Source organism: Puma concolor, chromosome E3, assembly GCF_028749965.1.
Source record: "Puma concolor isolate L17-30 chromosome E3, mPumCon1.1.hap2, whole genome shotgun sequence".
NCBI lineage: Eukaryota > Metazoa > Chordata > Mammalia > Carnivora > Felidae > Puma > Puma concolor.
This window is the reverse complement of record NC_141682.1, coordinates 7,909,653-7,927,406: the sequence shown is the minus strand read 5'-3', so window position 1 is coordinate 7,927,406 and position 17,754 is coordinate 7,909,653. Positions and strand designations below refer to the sequence as shown.

General features: G+C 40.4%; 1 long non-coding RNA gene across 1 annotated transcript in view; it reads left to right on the top strand.

Moving 5' to 3' along the window:
* Positions 1-17,754, top strand: part of LOC147572928 (uncharacterized) — a 30,382-nt gene that overhangs the window by 1,303 nt on the left and 11,325 nt on the right. The window contains exon 2 of the long non-coding RNA XR_015245360.1: positions 3,312-3,466. This is a non-coding gene — a long non-coding RNA (uncharacterized LOC147572928). The remainder of the gene's footprint in view (positions 1-3,311; positions 3,467-17,754) is intronic.

Genomic DNA, 17,754 nt, shown 5'->3' with positions numbered 1-17,754 from the left:
GTGAGTTCAGCAGTCCAGGTGATGGTGGCATAGATGGCATAGACCGGGGCGGCAGGAGTGAGTTGGAGAGAAATGGGTTGGTTCTGGGAATGTTTTGGAGGTAAAATCCATAGGATTTGTTCATGGATTACATGTGGAGGTAAGGGAAAGAGGAATCCCTGGCAACCTCGCTAGAGAAGCATTGTCCAACAGAACTCTCTGTGCTGGTGGAAATGCTCTGTATCTGACTGTCCAATATGGCAGCTACTGGCTATCACGCACTTAAAATGTGACTAGTAAAACTGCAAACCTGACATTTTAATTTAATTTAATTTTAATTAATTTAAATTTAAATTTAAATTTAAATAGCCACATGTAGTTAGAGGCTACCATATTGGGCAAAGCAGCTCTAGATTTTTGTTTTGAGCAACTGGTTGGCTTACGGTGTCATTTATTGAAAAAAGGGAGACTGTAGCAGGAGCAGGTTAGGGGATGCTGATAGACAGAAATTGGTAGCTTTGCCTTGGACATGTTGGTTTGAGATCCTTGTGAGGCCTCCAAAGAGCTGATCAAATAGGCAGATAGATATATAGTCTGGATTTGCAGGTGAGGCCAGAGCTGGAAATGTAGGTGAAGGAGTCATCAGTATATAGGAGTTATTTAAAGCCACAGAATTGGATGCGTTTGCTTAGGTACAGCATATAGACAGAAGCGGGCCCGGAACTATGCCCTGGGCACCCCAATGTGTAGTTTGTTATCACAGCCACAAAGTACTTCAGTGACCCCAAAAGGAGGCAACGTCAAGTCACCTTCAGATAAGACAGATGTGACATCTCAGGCCACTTTAAATGTTCCTTCTAAGTTTCAGAGTTCACTGTCTCAAAGTGCTGCCCATTCCTCCTCTATTTCTCGGTAGCCAAAAGTTATTTCTTACTGTTCTGAAACCTGGGGCGAATTGGTAGACTTAGCTACCACCAAACCCTGATATGTACAATAGTGGGGGAGGAAAATTGGTACATTAATATGGATTTTGATGGTTTTCTGTTAATTTGTGCCTCTGGGTGTGGCGATGCCCAGCGAAAGGAGGCAACCACCTCTGCCCCTCCTTGGCCCTATCAGGGACTAACAACCCTACTTCCCCTTTATAATCAGGGTCGCACAGCTAGTACAGGAACACCCTTTGCTGCAATTGCCCTAGTGGGAGGAGGAATTCCAAAAGGCCAGGTGGAACCCTTACTGAGTTCCCTGATGACAGCACCTCATCTTGGACAGTTACACCCACAGAGCATGAGTGGTTTGGGGTATGGGAAGCATACCATTATCTTTTTAAAGAGAAAATACTAAGAGCTGCCACCCTCCACCCCCCACCCCAGCCCTCTGTATTGGCCGAGGGAGAACTGACACTGCATTTCAGTCACTGTTTGAGATCACATGTCACTTTCTACCAGAAAGTGTCCCAGCCTCACAGGTGCAGTCTCTTGGATACTGCCAGATCTGTTTTCAGAACACCATTTCATTGTTCTGTAAGGCCAGCTGCTTCTGGTGGATGGGAAATATGATAACGGCCCATGGCTTGCCAACTCTCTCATTCCTGTCCCTGGGAAGTGAGCTCCTTGGTTGGAGACAGTTTTGTCTGTGTTCTGTAAAGTCAGTAATTCCAAGAGTGGCAAAACAGAGGCATGACCTGTGGGGAGAGAAAACCCATATACAGAATAAATGTTCCTTCCAGAGTGTAGAATTCATCACACCCTCTGTGAAAGAAGGGACCCGATAGAGTTGACCTGCCATGACATTCCTGACAGGTGCCCAAGAAGCCTGGTGGTCCATTAGGGCTTCAGGACTATGTCCAGCTTCCTACTGAATTAACTTACTGTTTGTTTATTTTTTTTAAACATTTATTTATTTTTGAGACAGAGAGGGACAGAGCATGAGCAGGGGAGGGTCAGAGAGAGAGAGGGAGACACAGAATCTGAAACAGGCTCCAGGCTCTGAGCTGTCAGCACAGAGCCCGACATGGGGCTTGAACTCACAGACTGCAAGATTATGACCTGAGCCAAAGTCAGACGCTTAACTGACTGAGCCACCCAGGTGCCCCTTAACTTACTGTTTATAATACTTTTTTTCCAGTTGATTTTCTTCATTTTTCCAGATAGAGATCACGTTAACTTCAAATAAGGATAGTTTTAACTTCTCCTGGTTTTTTTTTTTTTGTCCCCAATTACTTTCTTTTGTCTAATTAAGTTGTTTGAACATCTAGAACTTGTTAGATACTAGTAGACATCTTTTCTTCTACTATAAGGAGAGAAATATCAGAAGGAACTCTATAACCAAGTGGTAGTTTCTCTGGCTATGACTGTCTGCCTGGGGTCTGGTGGTACTCTCATTTACTAATTAGAGTTTTAATTGGCATGAACTAGGACAAGGCATAGGAACCTTATAAAGGGGTCTTAACAAAATATCACCTGTGTCTTTTGATGTACTATGGGAAAGGCTGGGGGCTAACAGGTGGCCCATAAGCAGAATTCGTGAGGATGCTCACTGATGCCTGCAGAGTGAGGAGGGAACACATCCGTTCCAGCAGGCAGAGGAGAGGCAAGGCCCCATGGAGACATATACACCAGTTAACATCTTAAAATTGTTTACTTTAATGGGAGTATATCTTTATTTCTCCATACGTCTTGATGTTGACTTTTTGGCTAACATAAATTGTATTTTATCATATTGAAGAAGCACCCAGGGGCATCTGGCTGGCTTAGTTGGTACAGCATGCAACTCTTGATCTCAGGGTTGTGGGTCTGAGCCCCACATTGGGTGTAGCGATTACTTTAAAAAAAAAAAAAAAAAGAGGGGCGCCTGGGTGGCTCAGTCGGTTAAGCGGCGACTTCGGCTCAGGTCATGATCTCGCAGTCCGTGAGTTCGAGCCCTGCGTCGGGCTCTGTGCTGACAGCTCAGAGCCTGGAGCCTGTTTTGGATTCTGTGTCTCCCTCTCTCTGACCCTCCCCCATTCATGCTCTCTCTCTGTCTCAAAAATAAATAAACGTTAAAAAAAAATTAAAAAAAAAAAGAAGCATCCATCTTTTCCCATTTAATCTAGTAATTTGGCTGTGTTTCATTTTCTAACTTAATTTCTGATTGTTTCTATTAATTTATCTCTTCTACCCCCTTTGGTTTATTTTGTTATTCTTTATCTAATTTCTTGAGTTATATGCTTACTTATTGTAATTTTTTATTAGAGACAAAAATATTTCATGAGTACTGTTTTACCTGTACCTCACAAATGCTGATATGTTGTACTTATTTTTTTTAATTTTTAAAATGTTTATTTATTTTAGAGAGAGAGAGCACAAGCGGAGAGAGAGGAGACATAAAATCTGAAGCAGCCTCCAGGCTCTGAGCTGTCAGTGCAGAGCCAGACACAGGGCTCGGACCCATGAACTGTGATACGACCTGAGCCAAGGTTGGTCACTTAACCGACCGAACCACCCAGGTACCCCTATTATTTTATTTTATTTATTTATTTAAAAAAAAATTTTTTTTTCAACGTTTATTTATTTTTTTGGGACAGAGAGAGACAGAGCATGAACGGGGGAGGGGCAGAGAGAGAGGGAGACACAGAATCAGAAACAGGCTCCAGGCTCTGAGCCATCAGCCCAGAGCCTGACGCGGGGCTCGAACTCACGGACGGTGAGATCGTGACCTGGCTGAAGTCGGACGCTCAACCGACTGCGTCACCGAGGCGCCCCACCCCTATTATTTTAAAGTATTTTGTATTCTTATTTGTATTTCTTTAAAAAAATTTTTTTAATGTTTATTTAGTTTTGAGAAAGAGCATGAGCAGGGGAGGGACAGAGAGAGAGGGAGACACAGAATCTGAAGCAGGCTCCAGGCTCAGAGCTATCAACACAGAGCCTGATGTAGACTCGAACTCACAAACTGTGAGATCGTGACTTGAGCCAAAGTCGGACACTCAACCAACTGAGCCATCCAGGCGCCTCTTGTATTTCTTCATTGGCTCATGAGTTTCTTTTAAAAGGGAATAATAAAAAAATATTCAGGTGATAGGGACATTTTCCCCCTTTAGTTTAATTAATTAATTAATTAATTAATTAATTAAATTTTAGAGAGAGGGAGAGAGTGTGCATGAGGCAGGGAGAGGAGCAGAAGGAGAGAGAGAGAATCTTAAGCAGGTTCCGTAGGGCCTGACTTGGGGCTTGATCTCACAACCCCAGGATCATGACCTGAGCTGAAATCAAGAGTCAGACGCTCAACCAACTGGACCACTCAAGCAACCCCCTTAGTTTTAATATTAATGTGTAGTTATATTACATAGTGATCAGAGAATGATGCACATATTAGTTCTATTTTTTGTGACTTAATGAAACTTTCTTTGAAATCTAATATATAGCTAACTTCTGTGAATTTTCTCATCGGGTATTGAAACTGGATGTGTTTCATAATGAGATCTACCATATTAATTATGTCATCGAAGTCATCCAACTCCTTACTTTCTTGTAGAGGTTTTCATAGTGCAAAGTCCTTCCTTTACTTTGCTACCCCAGACAGAGACTTCCCCATGCAATGGCTTGCCTGATTGTCATTCACCTCACTTCTTCTGCTTCTCAGAGCTAAACTAGGTCCAGGAAGCTTCTGCCCCTCTGCTTATTCAGTTCACCATCCCAGACACCTGAGACACACTCTGAGGTGGCTTTTTTGCTCCATGGTTTGCTGCTTCACCTTTTGAGAAATGTATTGCTGGCTCTTTTTGAGATCTGGAATAGCAGTGACTTGCCACCTTTCCTTCCACATGCACCTCTGCTAGAACTCCACTACTTTTGGCAGTGTTTCCACCTGCATTTCTAATTCTCCCCATTGCTCTTGGATTGTTGCAAGAAGGTAAAGGGGAAATGCTGCTTTTATGCTGCCATCTTCAAAATGGGACTTTCCATGGGCTTTTTGTATAACAATTCTGCGTCTCCTTCTGGGTGGTACCATATACCACTTAGAACCATTTGTAGATCTGGCCAGAATCATTTACCCTTGCTTAATTAATCATAGGTGGGCTCCCTCCCATGGGCTAATGTTGAGGATGAGGAACAATGGGGCAAGTAAAAGAATGCTTGACTGGGGAAGGGGGAAGGGTACAAAGACAGAAACAACATACTCAAGTAACTTAGGCATTCAGGATTTGAAATTTACTGAATAGCGGAAAGCTTCTGGATTGCCCATTTTTGATGTGAGGTAGAGTTCAGGTTTCATGGTAACTTTTCATCCCAGATATTTATACCAGATTTCAGAAGCAACAAGCTAGGGGATGTTTCCTGACAACAGCATAGTTGTATGTTGAAATGTGGTCTTGCTTCAAAACCCCAGGGGCCCCCCACTGTGACTCTCTGTAGGGCATGCCAGTTGTTTGGTCAACTAGACACCTCCAGCACCACTGGGTTGGCAAGGCCACAAGGGCATCCTGCTCTGCAGCCTAATTTAAAAACTTCCTTTTTCTTCTTCTTCTCACTCAAATGGACGTTTTTTTCAGGCTAACAATTAAGTGAGCCAAAGAAAGACTCCTCAGTAGGGTTGTTCTACGCATGTTGGACATGGACCCTTCCATGCCCACAGATTCTTTTAAGGAAATCAACCAGTCTTCCCCTAGTCCACACTGAGTGGGTAACCCACTGTAGCAGTAGAATGGTCCCTGGTCACAACTGATTGGAGGGTAAGAAGACCCATGATCCTAAGACAGGCAAATTATACCATGGCCTGTGGCCTTTAAAACTGTCTGATGTGAAGAGACACGCAAGGAGACTTCTGCCTCTGATGGAATAACAGGGACTGCATTCACCCTCCTATGTTAAACAATTTAAAAATGAGCGAAATATACAAAACAGTCATTTTCAGACATTGGGCAATGGGTAGGCACAGGACAGTGATCTCTGAGAAGAGGGAAAAGAATGAGGTGAGTCCTACCATTGCTCCAGCATGCTGCCTGGAGAGAATTCCCAGTCTGCAGTGCAAAGAGGACAATCCACGCAGAGACCACCTAGAATTGAGAAGATAGAACTGAGACCAAGAGAGCTCGAGTTTACAGGACAAAATATTGCAGGGAGAGCTGCAGAGACAGAGAAAGAGCCCCTAAGATCTTTAGAGCACTAATCCCAACTCTTGAGCTGACTACTTATCATCATATGTATATGAAGAAACTACTCAAGACTGGATAATGAACTACCTGAAAGGAACAAGCGAAATGATTTCTGGAGATTGCACAAGTCTGGCAATAGTTCACATTCCTAACAGCCAGAATGGAGAAATCTCATAATACACAAGACATTGAGAATACTCCAAAGGGTGTTGCCTAGCAGGAGAGCTAGAGTAGCCCTAGACTAAATGCTGCTTTTGTTCTCGGTAACAAAAGTCACAAACTATCTCCAAATAGCTTAGTTACATCCCAACAGGCAGGTCCAAGATATTTAAAGGACCACAAAGAAATCCAGCACCCAAATGTAAAATTCACAGAGTCTGGCCTCCAATAAAAAAAAACATAGATGCAAAGAAGCGGGAAAATAGGACCCATGGTGTGGTGAGAAACCCTTGGAAAGCAAAATATGAAAACCTCAGAAGAGGTAAAGTTCATGAAATCTCCTAAAAAGTAGTTCAAAATTAGATGGGAAGAAAATATGAGATAATGAAAGGAACAGTCCCAAGAGATCCAATATATGAATAATAGATCTTACAGAAAGAGAGAAGAGAAAAAAATGGAGGGAAGAGTATCACTGAAAATTTTTTAGAAAATTTCCCAGAATGTACGGGCATGAGTTTCTAGACATAAAGGACCTATCAAGTGTCCCAGCATAATTAAGAACAACTAAGAACCTCACCGAGGCACATCCTTGTGAACTTTAGAATTAAAGAGATAAAAAAAAAAAAAAAAAAAAAAGAACCATATAAGTTTCTAATGGTCAAATGATCCAAATTAGAACTTATAATAGAAACTCTGGAAGCTAGAAGGCATTAGAATTCTGTAGGAAAATGATTTCCAACCTGCAATTTCATACACAGCCAACATACAATTATGAATTACTCTAGAATAAAGATATTTTCGTTGATGTCAGTTTAGATGCAAGTGACAGAAAACCTAAACAATAGTTACAATTTTTTTTCTCTTTCACATAAAAATACAGGTCACTAGGGACGCCTGGGTGGCGCAGTCGGTTAAGCGTCCGACTTCAGCCAGGTCACGATCTCGCGGTCCGCGAGTTCGAGCCCCGCGTCGGGCTCTGGGCTGATGGCTCAGAGCCTGGAGCCTGTTTCCGATTCTGTGTCTCCCTCTCTCTCTGCCCCTCCCCCGCTCATGCTCTGTCTCTCTCTGTCCCAAAAATAAATAAACGTTGAAAAAAATAAATAAATAAAACAAAAACCAAGAGGTGCAGGTGCCATTTAAAAAAAAAAAAAAAAATACAGGTCACTAGAGTGGCTTTGTTCCATGCAACCCAGTTTCATTCCAGTCCCCACTCTGCCATGCCCAGGGTATGGCTCTCAGCTTCATGGTCCAGGATGGTTGCATCCTCCAGATGGAGGAAGGGAAGATGAAGAAGGAACAAGGGACATTTGTCTTCTATTTCTTCAGGAACTTTCTCAGAAGCTGCCAAATAACACTTCTGCTTACATCCCTTTGGTCAGAATTTGGTCACATGGCTATTCCTAGCTGCAAGGGAAGCTAGAAAATGTAAAAATATAGACTTTATTTTGGATGATCTTGTGCCCAGCTAAAACCTCTATTACTATGGAAAAATAGAAGACAGACATGGGTGGAATGAGTCACAGTTTCTGCTACACAGTCTTGAATGTTTACTGAGCACTCTTTCTCAGAAGTTACTGGTAGAGTATACTACTGAAGTGAAGGGATTAAGCAAGAAGGAGGAAGACTTGGGATCCATGAATGAAGATATCCAACACCAGAAAGGTAAAGGGAATCCCAAGAGTGCTGGTGAAGGGAGATTGCAAGACAACAGCTGTGCGGAGGCCTACACAGCAGCCAGACCAGAGTGGAGAAGGTCAGAAGGTTGTAGGAAGGATTTCTTTAGGACAATGAAACTGATAGAAGACTTAATAATTTCCCTTCACCTGTCAGGCACAGCAACACACCTTTATTTCTGTGACAGTCTTCTCCATATGTTTGAAAATAATGAAAAGACATTTATACATCAGGGGTTCCATTAAGAATAAATACCTAGAAAACTATGCAAACAAAAAAGACAAGGTAATTATTAACTCCAAGGAAAACAAATGGAAAAATAATAACATTATAACATATGGCTCAATCGTGAATAGATTTACATAGCTATAAAAATATAACTCTAAATATCTTTCTAACTACATAACAAATGTATATTCAGAGGATAGTGACAGGGGAAGTGTGTGTGTGTGTGTGACTAGGAAATGAAAGCTAGATCTTACTGTGCACAGTGCTAAGTTAATAGATCATGGGAAAACTGAAAAATATCAGTAATTCAAAATATAACCAATTATTTGGAAATATGGAGCTAAATACCAGATACCAAAATAATCATCTATAACAACTAAAAAAGTGCTTACTTCTGAGGAGCTAGAAATAGAGAAGGATTAAAAGAGGTCTTCTTTTTTTTTTTCCTTTTTTTTTTTAATTTGAGAGAGAGAGAGAGAGAGAGAGAGAGAGAGAGAGAAGGAGTGAGGGAGAGGGGCAGAGAGAGAGAACCTCCAGCAGGCTCCATGTTCAGCACAGAGCCCGATGAGGGGCTCGATTCCACAACACTGGGAACATGACCTGAGCTGAAATCAAGAGTGGGATGCTCAACTGACTCAGCCACCCAAGTGCCCCTAATTTTTTTCTAACAAGCCTTTGGAAGTATTTAACTTTTTAAATTATGTACATGTCAAGCTTTATTAAAAATAAAAACATTTAAAAAAAGAAAAGGCAATTAGATTCTCTTTCTTGGGGTTTTCAGGTGAGAAATGTGGAATCAGATGGAAGGAGACCAACACTAACTGGGGTGGTAGATAGTGGGTAAGCCACATAAACCATCTGGGATAGAAGTAAATCCATAAATTCCTATTCCTGGAGTTTTTCTGGATCCAGAACTTCCTTGAGTTTCAACCTGCACTAAGCCTGACCCCACTATAGCCTCAGATCGAGGAGAGTTGGTCTGTCTCAACTATTTCCCTTACTTGAACTCCACTGAGTGAATGTTTCTTGCAGTAGAAAAAGTTGTGTTAGAATAGAGGTATGTGCTGCTTTCAAAACTCCTTATTAGTTGAAAGGGTATAAAATGTAGCAACTTGCTCTTTATTTCCTCCCCCTTCCCTTCACTTCAAAGGAGATATTCCACTGTACTTTATTCCAGTGGTCTCCTAAGAACTTCACTAATATGGCAGGTCCTCGTATTTCTTTGGGTTTTACCTCACACCCCCATTGCCTTCATGTCTCAGCAGGATACCAAAAGATTCATGCTACTTCCTAATGTTCAAGGCCAATCAGGATGATATCATCAATGTAGTAGCTTAAGGTGACATTCATGGAGGAGTAAATTAGTGTGATCAACCATCCCTGTTGACCAGTGGTTTCCTGGGATTTTCAGACCATCACATGCCCACTGGAGAGCTGGTCACCCTAGATCAAGTGACTAGGTCCCTGTGAAGATATGCTGGTACACCTGCCAGCTGCCGGATGGTGTGGGTAAACAGAAACAGAAAGAATACTTTTATCATATATCAATATACCTAATGAAGCTTGAGGTAACCCTCGATTATTTTTCAAGGCCTGTTAATCTTTGCTAGGAACCAATCTGGAGAACTGAATGATTTCAAAGCAGCCTTCCTGCAAGGCTTCCATCCTCCTCTTTAAGGAGATCTGGGGCAATAACTGACTCAGGGATGGTTTTATGTCCAGAGGGCCTGTGACTCTGTAGCATGCTGGCTTGAGTTACATCTTTGTTCATTGAACTAAGGATTATTTTGCTGTACAAACCGAGTAGAACCCAGGCCTGCCTATCTGTTCTGTTCCTGCCAACACTTCAAGCAGAAGCCAAAACCTCAACTCAGTGTGTTAGGCCATTTCTTGCACCGAATTACCACACCTCCTTGGCTTTTGCTTTTTTGTGGCCACAGTTAGGGGTGATATTCAAAATATTTAACAGCTGGTTACCACATGGTCACCAGTCAATTAGAAGACTTTAGCACTAAGTCAGATTCCTGGAGGCCAACAGCTGTGCTGGATGTTAACCCTTTAGTTGCTGGATGAGAGGGAGGTTTGGTGGCCTGGAGTCAGGTAGATGGGGGTGAGGCATCAGGGGATTCTAGGTAGCAATTTACCAACTGATAAGAAAACATTTCAGTATTTCAACAACCTGTATGGCCATTGGCAGAATGTCAGGTTGGCTTTAGCAAAGAACAGAGACTGGATGGTCCACCCGCTTTACTTTAAGACCTGCCTCCCCTTGGGTCTAACCACCTAGTTTCTTCCTTTCCCAGTGTTATCAGTAATTTCATTTTTGTTAAAAGCCTTTCTTCCTGTTCCTGGCTGGAGCAACTATTACCGTGACCTGCCCCTTGCTCACATTCCCCATCTGTCATCCCCAAAAGAGATTTTGTTACTTAGTTTTTCATCAGTAGTGAATTTTTCTGAAGAAGATGAGGTGTAGGTGGGGGAGGCAGCCACAGCAGTGGTAACACACTGTCATTCCTTTCTCCTTCAGTCTTTGGTATTTATTCATCTACGATGTGCCAAGAACCATTAGCCTCTTCAGTGTCAGCTTAACAAAGTATAATCAGCCAAAATGTATGCAGGAAGAGAAGGAAAATGGGGGTGAGGGAAGGAACGGAGACAGAGACAGAGAGAAATAAAGGAAGAAGGAAATAAAGTAACAGTCTACCCTCCTTTATTTATTCCATCTTCCTTGATTATGAACCCACAGGCTTCAAGTCCACATAGTCACTCTTGCAACAGCTCCTTAGAAAATTCCTGCAGTTCTTTTTGCCTATAATTCCTCCTTTCCCTGCTCAGATTTTGCACACCATCCTTGGTTTCATGGTATTTCCAAACTCCTATGACCAGATGTTCCTCATTATGAAGTGACTCATCACATTTGCTTGGTAATCATGAATGCAGTAGAAATTATCTGGAGGGGCCCAGGAGACTGGGGAGCTCCATCCTCTCAAGATATTGCTATTCCAACTGCCAAGATTTTGGTCTTTGATAATCAAGAGCTTGATTTTAACCATAGAAACCCAGCACAGTTGTGAACTTAACAAATGCAGTAATTTGGCGATTTACTGTATCCCTTTTTATTGTAAAATATTTGGCAGAAAATTTTTGTGGTAACATATTTGAAGGCATACAAAGAATACATATTACACATATTAACTATTGTGTGTAAAAATAAATGAACACTGGTAAACGCACCACTCAAGAAATAGAAGATAATCAATATTCACTTTAGGGATCTAATTTTCAGTGGTTTCCAACCACTGGCTCATAGTAAAAGATATTTCTTGTTGCAGGGCCACAAACTGGCCTTGAATGTTGTTATGTACTCAGGTGTTCTGAGACTAATATTTGTTTCTTTTTTTTTTTTTAATTTTTTATACATTTATTTATTTTTATTTTTGAGAGACACAGAGAGACAGAGCACAAGTGGGGGATGGGCAGAGAGGGAAGGAGACACAGAATCCAAAGCAGGCTCTAGGCTCTGAGCTGTCAGCCCAGAGCCCGACACGGGGCTCGAACTCACAAACCGCGAGATCATGACCTGAGCCAAAGTCAGAAGCTCAACCGACTGAGCTACCCAGGCACCCCTATTTGTTCCTTTCTTGATGCAAATCACCTAATGCTGTAAAAAATGTCCATTTAATCCTACAGCCTTTATACTCCTTATTCCTTTAGAATGTCTAGCAAGCAGTGGTTCTCAAATGTTGATGTACTTTAGGATCAACTAGGGAGATCTGAAAAATCCTGATGCCCTAGGCCTGCCCCAGAAAAATTAAACCAGAATCTCTGGGGATGCAATCCAGGCACCCAGGCTTTTAAAAGTACTTCAGGTGATTTTATGTGCTCTAAAGGAATGGCAATAAAGTCCACCAAAGCTTTACTTTCAATGGGTGTAGCATCTGAATACCAAGACTTTAGTAACTGTTTTATCAATCGATGGACTTCTAACTTCCCCTGCGGGGATGTTGAGATCATCCCTTCCTTTTTCTCCACTCAATTATTACAGAAGTTTCTATATCTCTTCTGAAATTCTGTTGTTTGCGACTCTACTCCTGGAATAAAATTCAGTATTTGTTAGGGTAGTTTGGTATTTTGTTTGCGAAAAATGGGGCCAACTCTGAAATTTTAGGGGAAAAAAGGGTGTGGGCATATTGTAAGGATATATGTGGGCTGGAATTGGAAATCAGAGTCTGAGGTTGGGCTGGGGGCTGGTTACTGTCTCTTCTGTCTCTCATGGCCCACATAGCCTCTCTCACGTCATCCTTTTCTCTCTCATTTTCACCTCCCTAAGCAGTGAGAATCTCATTAATTTGGCTATTTTTAGACTCAGATTCTCTGTTAGCCAGCCCTTAGTCCAATCATCTGTGGACAGGGTCCACTTAGGATCACTCAAAGCCCAAGGCTTCAAGTAAAAGGGAAATAGCATGAAAATAGCAAAAGAGAAAGATAAAGTAACCATACTAACATCAGACAAAAGGGATTTTAAAAGAAAAAATTGGGGCACCTGGGTGGCTCAGTCAGTTGAGCATCCAACTCTTGGTTTCAGCTCAGGTTCGAGCTGAACCTGAACCTCTCATGGTTCGAGAGATTGAGCCCTGTGTCAGGCTCCATGCTAATAGCATAGAGCTTACTTGGGATTCTCTGTTCCTCTCTCTGTGTCACTCTGTCTTGCTTATGCTTTCTCTCTCTCAAAATAAATACACTTTAAAAAAAGAAAATACAAAATGTTATTAGAGATAAAAGGGTCATTTTATAATGATAAAAGGATTAATCCATCAGAAAGATATAACAATTATAAACATATATGCAACTAACAATAGAGACCCAAAATACATGAAGTAAAACTGGCAGAATCAAAGGGAGAGACAGATAATTCAATAAAATAGTAGGAGATTTCAGTACCTCTCTTTCAATAATGGGGAGAACTACTAGGCAAAAGATCAACAAAGAAATAGAAGATGTGTTGGGGTGCCTGGGTGGCTCAGTTGGTTATGCGTCCGACTTTGGCTCAGGTTATGATCTCATGGTTTGTGAGTTCAAGCCCCACCTCAGGCTCGGTGCTGACAGCTCAGAGCCTGGACCCTGCTTTGGATTCTGTGTCTCCTCCTCTCTCTGCCCCTCCCTTGTTCATGCTCAGTCTCTCTCAAAAATAAATAAACATTAAAAAAAAGAAAGAAAGAAATACAAGATGTGGACAATGGTATAAACTAACTAGACCCAACAAACATCTATAGAATATTCCACCCACCAACTGCAGAATGTATATTCTTCTTAAGTGCACTTGGGGGGCGCCTGGGTGGCGCAGTCGGTTAAGCGTCTGACTTCAGCCAGGTCACGATCTCGCGGTCTGTGAGTTCGAGCCCCGCGTCGGGCTCTGGGCTGATGGCTCAGAGCCTGGAGCCTGTTTCTGATTCTGTGTCTCCCTCTCTCTCTGCCCCTCCCCCGTTCATGCGCTGTCTCTCTCTGTCCCAAAAATAAATAAACGTTGAAAAAAAAAAAGTGCACTTGGAACATTCTGCAGGATATGTTAGGCCATAAAAAAATCTCAATTAATTTAAAAAGATTGAAATCATACAAAGCATGTTCTTCAACTTTAATAAAATGAAATTAGGAATCAACAATAGAAAAAAATGGGGAAATTCACAAATATGTAGAAATTAAACCACACAGTCATAAATAATCCTGGGTCAAAAAAGAAATCATAAATGAAATTAAAAAGTATTTTGAGATGAATGAAAATGAACAACATACCAGAACTTAGGAGATGCACCCAAAGCAGTACTCAGCAAGGGAAATTTATAGTTGTTAATGCCTACTTTACAAAAGGAGAAAGACTTCAAATCAGTAGTCAATCTTCCACCTTAAGACACTGGTAAAAGAAGAGCAAACTAAGCCTAAAGCAGGAAGAAGGAAGGGAATGATGAAGATTAGAGTGAAAATTAATGAGATAGGGGATAGGAAAAAAGTAGAGAAAATCAATAAAACCAAAATCTTGAAATCAAAATTTACTTATTTGAAAAGATCAACAAAATTGACAAACCTTTAGCTAGACTGAGTTAAAAAAAAAACAAAAAACTCAAATTAACTAAAATCAGGAATGAAAGAGAGGTATTACTACTGGCCTTTCCAAAAATAGTTGAGGGGGAGGAATTATAAGGGAATACTATAAACAATTACATGCCAATAACTTAGATAACTTATATGAAATAGATTCCTAGAAACACACAAACCATGGAAACTGACTCAAGAAAAAAAATATAAAATCTGAATCGATCTATAATTGGAGATTGAATTACAAAACAAAACAAACAATACATAAAGAAAAGAAAAGCCCAGCCCATTTGTCTTCACTGATGAATTCTACCAACATTAAAGAATAATTAATACCAATTCTTTACAGACCTCTTCCAAAAAATAGAGTAGGAGAGAATGCTTCCCAACTCATTCTATGAGGCTAGTATTGCCCTGATACCAAAACCAGACAAAGACATCAAAGAAAAGAAAACATATAGACCAATATGAATATGGACACAAAAATCATCAACAAATTATGAGCAAACTGAACCCAGAAACATATAAAAAGGATTATATACCATGGCTGAGTGGGATTTATCTCTGGAATGCTTGATCAGCTTAACATTCAAAAGTCAATTAATGTAATGCTCCTTATCACTAGGATAAAACCAAAAAACCATATGATCATCTCAATAGATACAGAAAAAGCATTTGATAGAATCCAACACCTCTTCATGATAAAAACATTAAACAAACTAGGACTAAGGGAACTTCTGCAATCTAATAAAGGGAATCTACAGAAAACCTACAGTAAAGATCACACTTAACAGTGAAAGATGGAATGCTTTCTCCTTAAGATCAGAAAGAAGACAAGAATGTCCTCTCTCACTACTTCTATTAGACATTGTACTGGAAGTCCAGCCAGTGCAATTAGGCAAGAAAATTAAATAAAAGGCATCTAGATTGGAAAGGAAGAAGTAAAACTATTTCTATTCACAGATGACATGATCTCATATATAGACACTCCTTAGGAATCCACTAAAAAAAAAAAAATCATTAAAATGTGAGTTCCCTTGGTGTTGGGGTTGTGAGTTTGAGCCCAATGTTGGGTGTAGAGATTACTTAAAATCTTTTTTAAAAAAATCTTAAAATATTTAAAAAATCTTTAAAATCTTAAAAATCTTAAAAAAATAAGAATGTGAGTTCAGCAAGGCTGTAGGATACAAGACCAAAAATCGATTTTATTTTTATACATTAGCAATGAACAGTCTGAAAGTGAAATTAAGAGAACTCAACTTACAAAAGTATCAAAAATAGGGGTGCCTGGGTGGCTCAGTCAGTTAAGTGGCCGACTTCAGCTCAGGTCATGGTCTCATGGTTCGTGAGTTCAAGCCCTACATTGGGCTCTCTGCTGTCAGCGCAAAGCCTGCTCGGGTCCTTTGTCCCCCTCTCTCACTGCCCCTCCCCCGCTGGTTCTCTCTCTGTCTCTCTCTCTCAAAATAAATAAATAAACTTTAAAAAGCACAACAAAAAACCCCCACAATAGTATCAAATATAATAAAATACTTAGGAATAAATTTAACAAAAGAAGTGTAAAATGTATACTCTGAAAACTACAAAGAACATTGTTGAAAAAAATGAAAGAAAAGTGAAATAAGTGGAAAGACATCCTCTATTAATGGGTTGGGAGATTAATATTATTAGGATGGCAATACTTCCCAATTCTTCCCGATGGCAATAATATTATTAGGATGGCAATACTTCCCGATTCAGTGCAATTCCTATAGAAATCCCAGGTGGATTCTTTGCAGATATTGACAACCTGATCCTAAAATTCATACGGGAATTCAAGGGACTCAGAAGATCCAGAAAAATCTTGGAATAGAAGAACAAAGTCAGAGGACTCACATTTTCTGACTTCAAAATTTATGACAAATCTAAGCAATATCGTGTGGTACTGGCATAAAGATAGACATACAGATCAATGGAATAGAACTGAAAGTCCAGAAATAAACCCTTATATTTTTGATATATTCATTTTTAACAAGATGCCAAGAAAACCAAATAGGGAAAGAATAGTCTTTTCAACAAACATTAATGGGACAACTAGATATCTACACGTGAAAGAATGAAGTTGGATTCCTAACTCACACCATACACAAAAATTAATTCAAAATGGACCAAAGATCTTAATGTAAGAGTTAAAACTGTAAAACACCTAGAAGAAAATATAGGCATATATCTTTGTGACCTTACATTTGGGAAAGCTTTCTTAGGTATGACACCAAAAGCATAAGCAAACAAAGAAAAAATAAATTGGGCTTCATCAAAATTAAAAACTTTTGTGTTTCAAAGGACATCATCAAAAAGCAAAAAGACTGGGTACTTTGTTGTCTCAGTCAGTGGAGCATGTGACTCTTGATCCCCATGCTGAGTGTGGAGATTGCTTAAAAATAAAATCTTTGGGGCACCTGGATGTCTCAGTCGTTGAGCACCCGACTCTTGATTTCGGCTTAGGTCATGATTTCACAGTTCTTGAGTTCGAGCCCCACGTCAGGCTCTGTGCTGACAGTGTAGAGCCTGCTTGGAATTCTCCATCTCCCTCTGTCTCTCTGCTCCTCCCCCATTCATGCTGTCTCTCACTCTCTCTCAAAATAAATAAATAAACCTTTTTTAAAAATTAAAAAGGGGTACCTGGGTGGCTCAGTCAGTTGAGCATCCGACTTCGGCTCAGGTCATGATCTCACAGTTTGTGGGTTCGAGCCCCACATGGGGCTTTGTGCTGACAGCTCAGAGCCTGGAGCCTGTTTCAGATTCTGTGTCTCCCTCTCTCTCTGCCCCTCCCCTGCTTGTGCTCTGTCTCTCTCTGTCTCAAAAATAAATAAACATTAAAAAATTTTTTTTAAAATAATAATAAAAATTAAAAAAATAAAATCTTCAAAAAAAAAAAAAAAAAAGAAAAGACAGCGCACAGAATGGGAGAATATTTTTTCCAAGTCACGTATCTGATAAATGGTTTGTATCTGGAATATATAAAGAGCTATTACAATTCAATATTATAAGAGAAATAACCTAATTAAAAATGAGCAAAGGATCTGAATAGACATTTCTCTAAAGAAGATATACAAATGGCCAATAAGCACATAAAAAGATGCTTAACATCATTAGTCATTAGAGAAATGCAAATAAAAACCCCTAATTAATGAGCTACCCCTCCACACCCAGTAGGACAACTATAATTTAAAAAAAGGTTGGGGCGCCTGGGTGGCTCAGTCGGTTAAACGTCCGACTTTGACTCAGGTCACGATCTTGCGGTCCGTGAGTTCGAGCCCCGCATCGGGCTCTGGGCTGATGGCTCGGAGCCTGCAGCCTGCTTCTGATTCTGTGTCTCCCTCTCTCTCTGCCCCTCCCCCATTCATGCTCTTTCTCTCTCTGTCTCAAAAATAAATAAACGTTACCAAAAAAATTAAAAAAATAAAAACAAAAAAGGTAGAGAATAAGTATTGGTGAGGATGCAGAGAAAT